We start from the raw sequence: 16,187 nt of genomic DNA on the forward strand, positions 1-16,187 counted from the left end.
TCGTCCACCTGAAGAAGTTTTGACTTGAAATAATGAAGGACCTTGTTGAAAACAAGAAAATCGCTCTTGACCCTTTGAGAGGGCCCAGAGCGAAAAATCTTATAGGGGTCATTGCTAGCCTTATTTGGTTGATTTGAGATGTCAAAGGCATGATGGAGGATGAAATGAGCATGATAAAGTATCCAGACTCGATTAAAGATGATGAGATGAAGGAGTTTTGCCTAGGAAAGGTAAAATCGCTCCTCACCCTCAGTGAAGGTCCAGAGCGATTTTCTTTATGTGCACATTTTTTGACCTTTCTTGGACATGAGAACTTATTCATAGCATGAAGCAAGGCGACATCTTCCTTGGCAAAGAAATTTCGAGATGAAAAGTGAGGCATTTTGGTCCAAGTAGCAAAAATCGCTCCTGACCCTTGCTGAGGGTCCAGAGCGAGATTTTCAAAAGCGCACTATTCTTGCAAGATCAAAATGATTTTTATGATTGGAAGGGGTGAGGGAAAGCATGTTCTACCCGTTGAATATAATTTGGATGATCAACAAAAGAGGAAATCAACCCAAAATCAAAAAATCGCTCCTGATCCTCAGAGAGGGCCCAGGGCAAAAAACCTAATGTAGGAACTTTTCATCCAAGTTTGAGAAAGGACAAGGTTAGGCATGGGTTTGAAATAATGTTTAAATTGCCTTGAAGTGAAAAGAGATTGTTGAGAGTTAGTATTTTGAAGGTAATTACAAAAATCGCTCCTGACCCTCAGAGAGGGCCCATAGTGATTTTCTAGGATTCTCTCCTTTGTTTGAGGAATTGAGACAAAATCTTGTGTGGATAGGTAGAGGAGATGATGTTTTATGCCTTGGAAGCAATTTGGAATCCAAAAGATGAAGGAATATGCCTAGAACCAAAAGTCGCTCCTGACCCTTGCTGAGGGTCCATGGCGAAAATCACAAAAATTGCATGTTTTCCTCAAAATCGTGCTAAGGCAAGGATAGGGTAAGGCAAAGAGACCTCCAAAAGCATGATGAATGATGTTTTGCCTTTGAAACTTGATGATTTTGGTCAAAAAATGAAAAGTCGCTCCTGACCCTCAGAGAGGGCCCAAAGCGAAAATCGCTCCTGACCCTCAGTGAAGGCCCAGAGCGAAAATCACTCCTGACCCTCAGTGAAGGCCCAGAGCAAAATTGTTGAAAATCTTCATTTTACCTTGCAACAACAAAGCGAGTTTGGATGAGGTGGATAAAGGAAGGATGTTGCTTAATGATGAATAAAGTTTTAATGAGAAATGATGGAGAATTAAGCCCAGTTTGCAAAAATTGCTCCTGACCCTCAGAGAGGGTCTAGGGCGAGAAACTTGAAAGAGGATTTTTGTTGCTTATTTTGAAGGCATTAACACGATCTAGCTTGATGGAGAGGTGTTTTTGAGGATGAAATGAAGATCTTTTAGTCAAAAAATGAAAAATCGCTCCTGACCCTTGTTGAGGGTCCAGGGCGAAAAACCTCAAAATCACACCTTTTCTCCAAAATTTGATAAAGCTAAGTTTGCAAGTCAGTGAGAAGGCCTAGTTGAAATGTCTTGAAGAGGTTTTGGAAGTTGAAAAATGCTAATCTTGAGCAAAAAATAGAAAATCGCTCCTGACCCTTGCTGAGGGTCCAGGGCAAAATTGCCTCTGAGGACATTTTTTTCCTCCAAAATTGTTGATGAATTAACTTGGTAGTGTAAGGGAATGGATCTTGGAAGTGACATTGTGAGTTCAACAAACAAGTTAAGGTGGATTCCAACTAGAAAATGAAAAATTGCTCTTGACCCTTGCTAAGGGTGTAGGGCGAGATTTACATTTCCACCTATTTTTCCTCGCGCAAAATGTCAAATTTGAAGCGCAACGCATTAATTGGATATCAATTCACCCTCCAGGAGATTTTCAAGTCAAAATGTGAAGTATTCAAGGCTAAAATTCAAAAATCGCTCCTAACCCTCAGAGGGGGTCCAGGGCGAAATCATCATGGAGTTTAATCAAGCCTTGTTTCAAAAATTAACATTCTCCAATTTGCATTTTGATCGCCAAAATTGCTAATTTTGAGGCATTTGGAAAATTAAAATTAAATTAGCTTTTAATTAAAGGCATTTTGGCATTTGATAAATTGATTTTAAGCCTTAGAAAATCAAACTTTTATTTTGAAGGCATTTAAAATTAATTTTTATTAAATTAAAATTAAATATAAAGCGCTCAAGGCACTATTTTGATTTATTTTGCCAAGTCGGCCCCCCTTTTTTGGAATTTTATTTATTTTTAACCTCCATTTTGCCAAGTCGGCCTAGAGGGAGCAAAAGGGTGAGTGCTCTATATATTGGGGGAGTTTTTTTTCACATTTCAAATCATTCAATCATTGCCTTAAGTGCGAAATTGGAGAGCTAATTGGAGGTGCGAAATCTGGTTTGCTTGGAGCGAATTTCTTTCAAGTGTTGAAGACTAGAAGGAGGTGGAGTTTATTCTTTTCCAAGCTAGAGGAGGCGCAATTCATTCAAGAGAAGGCTTTGATCTACACTTTGCCTAGCGAAATTCATCTATTTTTGCATCATTTCTTAGAGTTTAATACTCAAGAGGAGGTATGGCGAAATCATCTTAACACCATTGTTGAAGATTTGAATTTTGAACATTTGTTTTGAAAAATCTAAGTATTGCATAGTTAATTAGGAAATGATAACTCAAGATTTATCATGAAGTTTCCTAAATTAATATCTTAAATCTTCCTTTTAAGTCTATATTTCTACACTTCAAGATATATTACTAATTGTGAAATGTTGTGTAGGTGTCAAGATGGCGACTCCAAAGGCAGGAGCATCCACTAGTCGTCCAGCTCTCATCAAAGAAGATCAGAAGAACGACGAATTGGAGACCAAGATCGTGTCCAAATGGAGTAATATCGGAGATACCAACTTGGGAAACTTCAGTGTGAAGAAGTTTCGAGAAGTCCCCTACATTGGCAAGCCATCGCCTGTTGCGAAGAAGATAATTGAAAGTGGCATCATCAAGGCGCAGGTTTCCCTCCAGCAGTCAAGTGTCATGAGCTGATGATCGAGTGTGCCCGCCATTATGACTCACAATCAAGATTGATCGTATCCATGGAGGGGAACACCTTAGCTTACCTTTCAGAGGAGGCTATAAGTGAGGCTCTTCATCTTCCAGAGCTTAAAGATATGATTTACAAAAGTTTAGAAGGAGCCAAGTCAATGTATGAGGATGACCCTGACACCTGTCTGAACCTCATCAACAAGAATTGGTTGCTCAAAAGTCGTCCTCGCTTGAACAAGATTCCCAACACACCACATAGGATCGACTTCCAGGAGGAGTACAGAGATTTGATAACTTTGCTCAATCGAGTTACAAGGGCTCCTCAAGCCTTCTACTTCGAAAAGTGGATGTTCTTCTTCATTCAGGTGATAGTCCAAGGAAAAGAAATGATTCATTGGGCCAGAATTATTAGCAATAGTCTGGATGTGCAGTTGAGAAGGCTAAGACCTACCAAATCATTCCATATGAGCTCATATGTTATATATGCCTTGATCAGGAGTTTTGAGTATGCAGGGCTACCCCACAGAGGAGTGATTGAAAGAGGACCTGAAGAAGTGAGAGTTTGTGACTCTTATGTTCATCTACATCATCCGCCTAGAAGTGACTACGAGTTGGTCAATGATACCTTCACAATGAACATCACTAGGATATTGCAAGGCGGGATTCACAATCGACTATCTCTGGATGCACAAGAGCTCGTGAAGAGGTATGGTGCATGGTTCATCCAGTTTCAAAAGTTTACATACATCAGAGTTCATGGGTGTCCTTCACCTCCCTACATGTTGTCGAGATATCCGACAGACAGAATAGTGTTACTTGAGGTAACCAGACAGTTGGCAGCTTGTGCAAAGGTATCCAGACACAAGCGTGGAAATGGAGTTCCCGTACCTATCATATTGGGGAATTCAGTTGAGGTATGTCCTAATACTCAAGCTTCGGAAGATGCAGAGAAGGAATTAGCCTTGTATTCATTCACCTTCTTTGCCCTGCGGGAAAATTTTGATCCGTATGGCTATATGGAGGAGACAGTTGCTAGGAAGTACGGACATGAGTTTCAGGTAGAAGACTTTTGGATGAATCTCTCAAGTGATTTAGAGGTTATAAGGAAGATGCATTCCAGATTGCCTTTAGATTTCATTAGGAAATGCAAAGTTTACAGAGTAGCTGATCAGGCCCAGGACAATGGCAGATACCTCCAGTCGTCCTATGACAAAGAAGATAAAAGAGTGAAGATAGATTGGAGCGAGCTTGAGATTTTTGACTTGAGAGCTTTGATGGCTCCGGTTTTATCATGTACTCGTAGATGGGTAGATGTGCAACATCAGAAGTTGAGAGAGTAGAACGTACCAATGACTTTTACTTTGGAGGCAAGGCCAGAAGAAGGAGAAGCAAGCGTGAGTGAAGACACTTCTCATCCTAGAGGCGCAAAGAGGAAAGAAAGACTTGAGAAAAGAGAATCCTCCAAGAAGAAGCAAGAGGCCAATCGAGATCGCCCATCAAGCACATCTTCTCGACATGGAAAGAAGGCAAGTCAAGTTGAAGGTCAAGAGAAGACGGTACCTGAGGTGGATGAATCTATGGAATCCATGGTGCAAAATGATAAGCCAGACAAGAGACAGACACCTCAGCATTCATCAAGTCAATCTCCCCAAATTGATGAGATACAGGAAGATCAGGGAAATGATGATGAAGTGACATCTCCTCTTCGAGAAGATGAACCACTGCTGAAGGAAATACAAGTTAGAGAGACAAGATCCGCCATCCCGGATTGGTTGAAAGAGAGATTGACAAGGGTGATTGTGATTGAAGAAGAAGAAAATGTAATTGACTTGGAGAGCCTTATAGGAAATTCTCAAGAGATAACGGAAAAGAAGAAGGCCACCAGGATGTCCAAGGTGATAAGAGATGAAGCAGGATCAAGGAAATTGCAAATAGCTACACCAGTGGTGGACAAGTATGAAGGTGAAATTCTTGCAGATGAGTATGACGTAGAAACATTTGAGCTTGGTCCACTCACTACTGAACAGGCAATGGACGAGGCAACCGATTCATTTGAAGCACTTAAGGACAAACTTAAGGAAGAAGTGGAAAAGAATAAGAAGCTTGAGAGAGAGGTCGGTGCTTGGAGAGGCTACTTTAGTCATCTCAATCAGCCCTTGAGACGTCAGGATCCAGCAGTATCTCCTATGCAAGCACTTCCTCTTGGATCAGTTGGCAAAGTAGAAAGGGTCAAAAGTTTGGTCCAGCTTATGAGTTCTTGGATTGATAAATCTCACACGGTAGCCGTTGAATTTGCAACAAGAATGATGAAGACAATTCATCGAGCTATCCAGGTCCTTGAGATTATTCATAATCTAATGATAACTGTAGCCGCCTTTGCTCACACTAGAGATGTTATCATTCCTGTCTTGCAAGTAATAAGACAAACACCAAGACGGATCCTGGCACAAGAAAAGATAATGGATGGAGGAACTCATAACCTACTACAGTGGTCAGCTCTGCTCCAGATGAAAGAGGTCCTTTTTGAAGACATCAACACCAAATGCAATCAAGTTGAAGGTGTCATCCATCCAATTCAGGATAAAGTGTTTGAGGTATTGTGTACCATCCTTGGCCGATGGATCGAGATTGAGACAGATGTGGACATCCAAGAGTTGGAAGAAAGAATCAAGGTCATCTTTTGTAAAGAGGAAAATGTCATCACAGATGAGCAACGAGACCTAATGTTCACTACCATGCTCCTGATTGAGAAGATCAAAGAACTCGAACCTGGGTGGGAAGCAGCTCTTCTCACTGCCTTCGATCAGGTTATTCACTTGGAGGAACGAATGAAGAATCTTCCAGAGATTCCTACTGCTGAGATTGAAGGAATTGTGTCCAGATTCGTTGGATATGCTAAGAAAGAGAATAGGAAAGGGAACAAAGTTCTAGAAGAAGGGTTGTTATAGGATGATGTGGCATCTTAATTATCATTGGTCTATGTTTCCTTGACTTTTGTGCCAATTAAATATTTGGCTATGCATTTAATAATGTTCATCTAAAAGGGGAACTTTTTGTTGCAAACCCTAATTAGGGTTTAGGTGTCAAAATCTCAGCCGTTGATCTTCTTTCGATCTGGGCCGTTTATTGTAATTGAGGATGCTATAAATACCCTCACTCATTTTCATTTTGTCATTAGATCAGATGAGAAATTAGAAGAAGATATTAGAAATTAGAAGAGCTTAGAGAGAAAGTTATTGTGTAGCAAGATTGAGTAGTGAAGAAAGAATTTTGAACAATTGTTGTGCATTTGGCTTTGAGATCAATAAAATATTGAAGTTATGGTGTTTTATTGCAATACTTGTGGCTATCTTCATGGTTGTTTATCTTCTTGAATCATTCTCAGTCGAAGTAGTATTTAAGTTTGAAGGACTAAGTGTTGTGCTTGATCTTTGGTGAGATTCGTATCCAAACCACTAGCTTCTTACTGATTGTAAGGACGCCTTGTGTGGTCAACTGGAGATATTGAGATTGCTTGAACATTCAATTATCATTGAAATATTGATATGTATCTTCATGATAGTATCTATAATCCTTGATGATTTGAAAATCACTAATCACCTTAGAAGATCGCATCAATTCCAGTAAAGTTGTAATCCCTTGGCAATACTGAAATTGGTAGAATCTTACCAAGTCTAGCCTACATTGAGTCATTCTTAGGATTAGATTAGAATTCATCTCTTGAAAACCCTATCTTTTGATCTTTTTTGAGAATTTGTTAGGAAAATCCTGTTCCTGCAGTCGAGTGAGAGCAACACGGACCAGCTTTCTCAAAAAGTGCGTAAGACCTCTTGAAGAAACAACATTTACAACGACCACTGGTGCTTATCCACACGTAGAGATCCTACAGTGAAGAACCTTGAAGTCACCCTGATTGATCCTTTCCGCGATATCTTCAGCATTCAGAGACTTTACTCAAGAGAGGATAAGGTACCATTTGGGTATTTTATTCTGTGTTTGGTTGTGTACAAAATACACGTCAACACTACCCCGTGCGCAGGGACCTATTGTGACGTATTCACACATCGCCCCATTGCAAATGGGGACCCTTACTTTTTTTGCTTTCTGGGGTTTGCTTTCTAGGTGTTTAGGGTTTGTCTATTAGCCTTTGCATTTTGAGTGTCGCCAGGGGATCAATAGGATGGTAGGCTTTGCTTGAGCTAGGGGAGTCAACAGGTGCTCCAGGTTAGGGTTTCTTGGAGAGTCTTCCTTAGGGCCTGGTTTTGCTCTTGTTGCTAATTGTGTCTTGCTTTGTGAGTGGGTATCATTCTTGAAGGTCCGAGCTAGGTCAAGTTGGTGAGTGATGAAGTCTGGAATGTCATCCTGATCTTCAAATGCCCTGAAATTTGGCTAAGTCTGGAATGCCTTGATCTTGAAATTTGGCTAAGTCTGGAATGTCTTGATCTGAAATTTGACTAAGTCTGGAAAATTGAAGAATCCTCCAAAAACTAGATTTTGCAATATAACTCCTGGAGGTCCGAAACCACTCTCAAACATCCTGAAAGTATATATGGAATATAACTTAAAGTATAAGTGACTTATACTTAAATGTTATATTCCATAAAATGATCCTGACGGAGAGTCCAAAATGTCAAATTTCGCTCTTGACCCTTCCAAAGGGTCCAAAGTGAATTTCGCTCCTGACCCTTCCAAAGGGTCCAGAGCGAAATTCTCCATAAGACATTCTACTTTGATTAAAACCTAGAACTAACGCATTCCTAGGCTTGAATGAAGGCAAAAGCACTTGTTTGAATGAAGAAATGCGAAAAAATGAAGTCAGGATCATGGCCTAAGAGGAATTTCGCTCCTGACCCTTCCAAAGGGTCCAGAGCGAAATTCATATTTCCTCTATTTTTCTCCTTAGCTTGACCAAGTTTGTAGACTTTTGAGGCATAATTGAGAAGGTTTGATGCAACTTTGCCTTGGAGAGGAGATCTTAGACCTTGGGATGATGGATTCTAGCCTGGGAGAGGAATTTCGCTCCTGATCCTTCCAAAGGGTCTAGAGCGAAAATCCTTATAACCCTCATTTTCCTTCCTTGTTTTGGATGGGCGTTGGTTTATTAGGCATTGTGTGTGAGTCTTGATGTGTTCTTGCCTTGAGAAGTGTTTTGAAAAGTGAGGATCGTGTCCAAAAATAGGAATTTTGCTCCTGACCCTTCCAAAGGGTCCAGAGCGAAATTCTTCATAAGCCTCATTTGCTCCCTTGTTTTGGATACCAACCTTGTTCCATGGGCGAATTTGGGAAGGAAATAACATGTCTCTGCCTTTTGAGGTGATGGAACGTAGAAATGTGAAGGATTTTGGCCAAGATTAGGAATTTCGCTCCTGACCCTTCCAAAGGGTCCAGAGCGAAATTCACTATAATCCTCATTTGCTACCTTGAATGGGCTTGAAACCTGGTTCCTCAAGTGGAAAGCAATCTATATTTGCCTCCAGGAGAAGATTGAAGTTTGAAAAATGAGCAATTAAAGCCTAAATCAAGATTTTCGCTCCTGACCCTTCGAAAGGGTCCATAGCGAAAATCAACCTAAGACTCATTTCTTGCCTTATTTGACCAAATTTTGATTTGTAAGGCATTTTGAAGGGAAGAGTAGACATGTTTGGACGTTGGAAATGTTTGAAAGCTTTGAAAAAATGAAGGATTCTAGCCAAGAAGGTGAATTTCGCTCCTGACCCTTCCAAAGGGTCCAGAGCGAAATTCCTTGCAAGCCTATTCTTTTGACCTTGTTTTGGCTTAAGACCTTATCCCTTGGGTGAAGGATGATGTTTAGTTACCTGTTGAGGTGATTTTGAGTTGGAAAAAGGAAGAATCAAGCCCAAATCATGATTTTCGCTCTTGACCCTTCCAAAGGGTCCAAAGCGAAAGTCCTCCTAGACCTCATTTCCTTCTGTATTTGACCAAATTGTGATGTCCAAAGCATGTTGAAAGGGGAAATGGACATGATCTTGCCTTTGAGAGTGTTTGGAAGTTGTGAAAATGAAGGATTTTAGCCAGGAAAGGAAATTTCGCTCCTGACCCTTCTAAAGGGTCCAGAGCGAAATTCCTTATAAGCCTAATTTTTGACCTTTCTTGGACATGAAACCTTGTTCCTAGGGCAATGAAGGATGAGATTCTACCTTGCAAAGAAGTTTCAAGTTGAAAGAATGATGATTTTGGGTCAAGAATGAGATTTTCGCTCCTGACCCTTCCAAAGGGTCTAGAGCAAATTTTCTCAAAACCTCTCTTTGCTATCAATTTTTTTGCTAGATCAAGTGTGGGCTAAGGTAAAATCAAGGAGAAGTTGCCCCTGAGAGTGACTTTAAGTTGCTAGAAACCATGAAAGATGAAGGAATTGAGCTTAAAAATGATTTTCGCTCCTGACCCTTCCAAAGGGTCCAGAGCGAAAATCCTAAAAACCATCTTTTCTTCCAAAATTTGAGCAAAGTCAAACCTGGACAAGGGTGAGAGAAGTCATTTGGATTGCCTTAGAGTGAATTTTGGTCGCCAAGAATGCAAATTTTGAAGCCAAATGAGAATTTCGCTCTTGACCCTTCCAAAGGGTCTAGAGCGAAATTCTTAAGATCATCCTTTTTCCTTGCAAATCAAGACAAGATTTTGGTTTTTATGACCTGGAGAGGAGTGAGGCAAGGTGTTCTAAGTCTTGGAGGTGATTTGAAGTTGAAAGGATGGTGAAATAGCCCTAAAACAAGATTTTCGCTCCTGACCCTTCCAAAGGGTCCAGAGCGAAAATCCTAAAATCTACCTATTCCTTTCAAATTTATGCTAAGCTATGCCTAGACCAAGGTAAAAGATGCCCTTGTGATTGCCTTTAAGTCGATGATTGTTTCCAGAAGTAATGATTTTAGGCTAGAAGAGGAAATTCGCTCGTGACCCTTCCAAAGGGTCCAGTGCGAAAATCCTTCAATCACCTATTTTGCCTTGCAAAATCAAGATAAACTTGGGTTGGATGAGAGAAGAAAAGTGTTTCCTTGCCTTGTGAGGTGGATTGAAGTTGAAATGATGAAAAAAATGAGCTACAAACAAGAAATTCGCTCCTGACCCTTCCAAAGGGTCCAGAGCGAAAAACACTAAAACCATCCTTTTCTCCAAATTTTGTGCTAAGTCGGGCCTGGACTAGGGTGAGAAAAGCTATTTGGAATGCCTTGGAAAGATGCTTGACCTTCAAAAATGTGAATTTTGAGCTAAAGTTGGAATTTCGCTCCTGACCCTTCCAAAGGGTCCAGGGCGAAATTCTTATAGGGTCTGTTCCTGGAGAAAATCTTGGGCAAGTTTCATGTTAATATCTTTTTGTTGATGATTTAAGTTGAAAATACTATGTTGAAATGAATTTATCATGTGTCCTTAATCATCTTTTGGTTTGTTTTGGCAGATGAAAGAAGACCAGAGCAGGACAAGGACGACCTTCTCCAGCCCAACATTAACAAGGACGACCTTCTCCAACCCAGCATCAACAAGGATGACCTTCTCCAACCCAGCCTCATCAAGGACGACCTTTTCCAGTCCAACATTTGAAGGAAAGACAAGGTGGCATCTCAGTCATCACTCCTCCAGTCGGGTTGGTCCACCTTAGCGTGTCTGGATTCAATGTACCTGACTCATCAAAGATGACACAAACTTCAATGTACCTACCCCGGCTATCCATTGGTTGAATATTCCAGAGAAGACGTGTCCAAATAATGCAATTATTTCATTGGCCAGAATTGAGTTGTTGTAACAAACCCTAATTAGGGTTTTCATTGTAAAATCTCGGCCATTGATCTTAAGTTGATTTGAGCCATCAAATTGTATTAAGGGCGCTATATAAGCCTTGGCTCCTCATTTTGTAAAGGCTAATAGTTAGTCAATGGTTAGCTAATAGAGAATAGTTAGGCAATAGTTGATAGTAGGTGAATAGTTAGAAATAGTGAATAGTCAGTTGATAGAATTGCAATTAAAGTAGAATAGAAAGAGAAGGCAAAGATTGTTGCCAAGATGTTGTTGTAAAAGACTTGTAAAACTTCATTGAAGAAATGGTGAAATCTATGGGTCGATTCAACAATTTGCATGATCTTTATACTTCTCAGATTTGATTTCATGTTATTAGATGAGTGGAAGAAATGTGTTTGATTGATGGTGAAATTTGTATATCCATACTACCAGCAGTTTGTTGATTGCAGACTTGCCTTGTGTAGTCAATTGGAATCATTCAGCTTGAGCTTAACTTCAATTGTCGCTTCTTCATTGACATGCATCAGCCTGATGGTGTCTATGCTTGTAGCGATGATTTGAACATCACAAAGCTTTCCTCCGAAGATCGCACTAATCTTGTGGAGATGGTCGTGGGATGTCAAAACAAGACTTAGTTAGAATTTCATCAAAAATCAATCATTGCTCCTACATTCTTAGTGTCAGAATTAGATCCTTTCCTCGCCCTCGTCCTTTTTTTTCCTTTTTTTTTTTCAAAATCTAGACTAGTGAAATCTTGTGATTCTAGCAAATCAGACATTTAGGTCATCGAGTGTAAGTCCCCTTGTGATTCCAGCAAAATCACATCATACCACAAAGAGCTTATCCACACGTAGCGATCCTACATAACAGAACCTTGGAGTTACTCTGACTGATCCTTCGGCGAGATCTTCAGCAGTCGGGAACTTTGTTCAAGAGAGGATAAGGTACCTTTAGGTATTTTATTCTGTGTTCGCATGTGCATGAAAAACACATCAACAGGACCCTTGAGAGGACTTAGACGCAGAGGTTGTGGACTTAGATTGCGAAGGTTCTCCCAGAGATGTGACACACTCGACGGAGGTGTAGGGTAGGGAGTTGGCATTGGAGCAGATGGCGGAGGTCCACGTGGACAGCCAGCGAGACAGGGTTGAGATCCACATCGAGAACAGGCAGCCAGGTCGGGTAGATGTGGAGGCTTACCTCCAAGATATGGTGGGCCAAGGGCAAACTTACTTTCAGGAACTGGTACAGACTTATCTGCAAGAGGAGGTCTGCCAAGGGCGGGAGGTTATCGCCTCTCTTTAGTCGGAGGGCCTCGACAGCACCGTTCAGGAGTAGGGTTGTCTACAGGCATTTGCTGCCTGTTTTGAGAGAGGTGGATGGCTAGAAATTGAGACGACAGAGATGTTGGCCGCATGGGCAGTGAGCACGCCAGTAGTGGAGAGTAGAGTGGAGTCTCTCGGGAGGCAGATTGAGAAGTTTTTCAGGGAAGGGTATTACACTCTTCGCCGAACGGAGTCCGTGTCTGCAGGACATCTGATTGCGAGGGTGGCCGCAAAGAGAGCTTGGGAGGAGTTGGCCACCAAGGTTGAGGTCGTGCGGAGAGACTTGGATCGCCGGGAGGCGACGTTGGAAGCCGAGAGGGCTCAGTTTGTTGCCGAGAAGGCACGGTTAGCTATAGAGTTGGAGGACACAAGGGCAGAGCAAGCGACCCTGAGCACTAGTCTGGTACAGGCGCGAGAGACGGTGGATGCCAAGGAGAGAAAGCTCGTGGAGGTTGCCCGGATGGTTAAATCTGCAATTGAACATAGAAAGGTTGCTGAGCGGGATCTGTAGGTGCATACACAACAGGTGTACGATCTACGCGCACGACTAACACCAACATCATCATCAGCCCTACTACCTGCTACTTCAGGGACGCCCCCTCAGCCCCCTTCTTCTATACCTTGATTCTGTTTAGTGTATGAAAATCATCTCTATTTTGTATTAAGTCGTCCAGAGACGACTTCTTTTCTTGGGGGGGATGATGTTGTCGAGAATAATCATTATGTTATGTTGTCGTCGGTAATTGTGGGTCACGACAGTCAGTTAGTCTTCCTGAAGGGTAGTTGGACACGAAGGTTGGTCGCACCCCTTCGGGTATTATATATTGCATACCTTTCCTTCGAAGTAGGATTATGATGGTCGTATCTGGGTGTGATGTTATAAGCACTTGATGTACATGGACTGTTGAATTAATAGAGGGACTGGTTCTTTTATATATTCCCATTATGTTCTGTGCTTTTACTTTTTGCATTTAATCGTTTACCTGTATGTGGTAAACAACTTCAAAATTTTCTATAGTGCTGAATGCTGAAGTCAGCATTTAAACCCAGGAATTAATCATTGCATGTGGTTGTTATGGTTGACCAGGGAAGAATAACACGATCAAATAAAGACAAGTCTTTCCCATCACAAAGGCAAAGGACAGTTTAATAAATGAAAAGGCAAAGGACATGTAGGACGTGAGACACTACTTCTGAGAAGGTTATGACCAATTAGAAGGCACAACCTCTCACTCCCTCTTGGGGAGTATATAAGCCAGAACAACATTTCAAGAAAATCATCAAGGAAGATCAGATAAACATATTCATCAATCAATTAAAGGAAATATCAATGCTGATCAAAGAAGACAATATCAAGCAATAAGAAGGAACTGAGATCAGGCACATAGCAAATCAGACCCAGTCTTATTATACAGAACAGAAATCAGCATTGCTAATTATCTTTGTGGTATGCCTAAGTGTATGTTTAGCCTATGCACTATAAAGATAGCATTTATTATATAATCTCTTATATATATTGATGTGAAATACATATTCTAGAACATAAATCTGTTTGTAACCTCACAAGCAATCATATAGGGAAAGGAAGGAGGTGTAAGGAAGGGGAGTAGATACAAGATACCATCTAAGTAGGCCACCCCATGATGGATGTCCAATGTATCTGCCACTGGGGCCAAGAGGGTGAGTGTCTGCTCTTGGGCTTAGATAGGTGGATTAGAGGACCCTCTATTGCAATCTCCTCTCCCATCTCTAAGATGATTGACTATGGACTTAAAGGGATGAGGCATGAATTGGGAAATCAGATACAAGCACCCCACTAGGTAGACCACCTCGGTGGATGCCCAATGTGCCTATTGCTGGGGCCAAGAGGGTGAGTGTCTGCTCTTGGACTTAATGTGGGGATGGGTTTGGGCGGACTGTAATGTCCCCTCTCTAAGCATCAGTACAATTTGCGTGATTAGCCTATTAACTTTGGATCACATAGGGTAATTTAGTGGCTAGGTAACCAATCTGGAGATTGGATGTCTTTGCAGGGAGTTTGTTGGAGCACTCAGATGTGTTTAATCCATACTATTTTTAGTAACTCACAAGAGGATTGCTGACATGGTCATTTGAGAGACTTTCTATTTTTGGAAGGTTGGTTGGATGCCAAAATTGATTTTCAATTGCATTTATATTAGTCTTGGAGCATTAATATTAAAATAACATTATTATTAAAGTTAAATATAGTGTTGAACTTTAATGTTAATTTAATAAATTAAAAGGGACTGTATGCTGGACGCTTGAATGAGGAATATAAAGTGAATTTTTAATATTTCACTTAAATAATAAAATTGGCCGCCTATGTTGGAAAAATATGTTAAATAAATAAAAGATTGAAGCTATAGTATATTTGCATTTTTGGTGGGATTTTTTGGGAAGAAGAAATAAATAGAGCTTGAGCCCTCATTTCCATTCATTCATGTGCATAATCATTTGAAGAGTTTGGCTTTGGAGCTAAGAAAGGGTTTGAACCAACAGCTTCTGGAGATGAAAACCTTCACAGGGTTTGGTACCCGTGGGAGTGAAAGATCTCTTTAGGGCATTATTATTTGGTAGTCTCATTCAAGGGTTATGTTTATGCTTAACAATTTTGGTTTGGAGTTGATTAGTGTCAAAGTTTGATGAAGATTCAGTGCAAATTGAAGGATCGAACTTGCTTGCAGAGTTGATGAGTTTTTTTGGTATTAGTTTGGCTGGATGTACCTATCTAGAGAAGGCCGTACCGTTTTCCTTGCAGCCGCGCTCCATTTTGTGCGCATAAGAAATTGTTGAGATAGGCACTTGGTTGTTGCACTCCATTGGAGAGGCGTTTGGGTTTGGAAGAAAATGTTTTTAGACTGACACCAGCTTGGATTTCATCTCTGTTTGCTGCCATAACAGAAAAATCATTATTGTTCATCATATCAGCAAATGGGTATGATCAATATTTGCCATTAATGCAATATAACTTTCTGGGTATTGCTGAGTTGGTTTATTTAGAGAGTAGAAGCTGTTTCTAGTGTTGTCCCTTTGTTTTCCTATATTTTCATTTCAATATATGCAAAACACAAAAAAAACAAATAATGCAAAACACAAAAAAAACAAATATTGCAATAACACAAAATGAAAAATAAATCCAAAAACCAAAAAACATAAGTCAGAAAGGGGTGGGATAAATCACGAGCCTATCATGCTTCCTCCTCCAAACTCAATTGTGATTGAATACTAGGTAGTAATATAGATATGTTCTATCTTATTGAATTGATATAATACGAACCTAATGATTGAAAATTATATATGTATATATCATTGGTTGTGGTTGTAGGATTCAAATCAAGGTTTATCTTGTTAAGAAGGACATTTACCTGATAAAGATATATCTCTAACGATCTCATCTCTTGCTGTTATTGAACTTGTGATTCTAGGGCAATAAAAGGGTACATTACATGAGGATCCTTTCAACTTGTTGTTAGCTCGTTGTGTCGAGTGTTATTGTTGGTTTGTTTCATTGTAGACTAGCATTGACTATCAGTTTGTTGATTGCCATTGGAGGTTGGAAATTTTAATTTGAAGAGAATAAACGGGTCAGGATGAATCTTTATTAGCGTCCTGCTTAATGCGAGCATAGTGGAAGGTTGTCCTGCCTCTTGGTTGCACACTGAAGTCTCCATTTCAGGTGGTTTTGGGATGAGATGTTGAGATTCATAAATCATAACTTTTTAAAAAAAAATTTAGCCTTAGGTTTTGTTTTTTGTTTTTTCAATAAAATTTAATATACTAAAAGTTTATCAATTGTTTGCATTTTGTTTTTTATCTTTTTTTTTTTATATTAAAGTTTAATATTTTTATTTTAGATTTATTATTATTATTATTAATAAGACATTTAATATTTTTTAATAATTTAAAATTTAATGTAATAGTATTTATTAAATGAATTTAATAATGATTTTTTAGGTAAATTTTATCTTTGTACATGAACATGAACCTTGTGACATAGCTTAGGACTATGGACTTATAAGATTATGTT

The 16,187-nt window shown here is 40.0% G+C and overlaps 1 protein-coding gene across 3 annotated transcripts in view; it reads left to right on the forward strand.

Moving 5' to 3' along the window:
- LOC131048565 (BAG-associated GRAM protein 1) overlaps positions 1–16,187 on the forward strand; it is a 186,420-nt gene that overhangs the window by 116,686 nt on the left and 53,547 nt on the right. The gene's annotated exons all lie outside the window — the stretch shown is intronic.

This window comes from Cryptomeria japonica, chromosome 3 (genome assembly GCF_030272615.1).
Source record: "Cryptomeria japonica chromosome 3, Sugi_1.0, whole genome shotgun sequence".
NCBI lineage: Eukaryota > Viridiplantae > Streptophyta > Pinopsida > Cupressales > Cupressaceae > Cryptomeria > Cryptomeria japonica.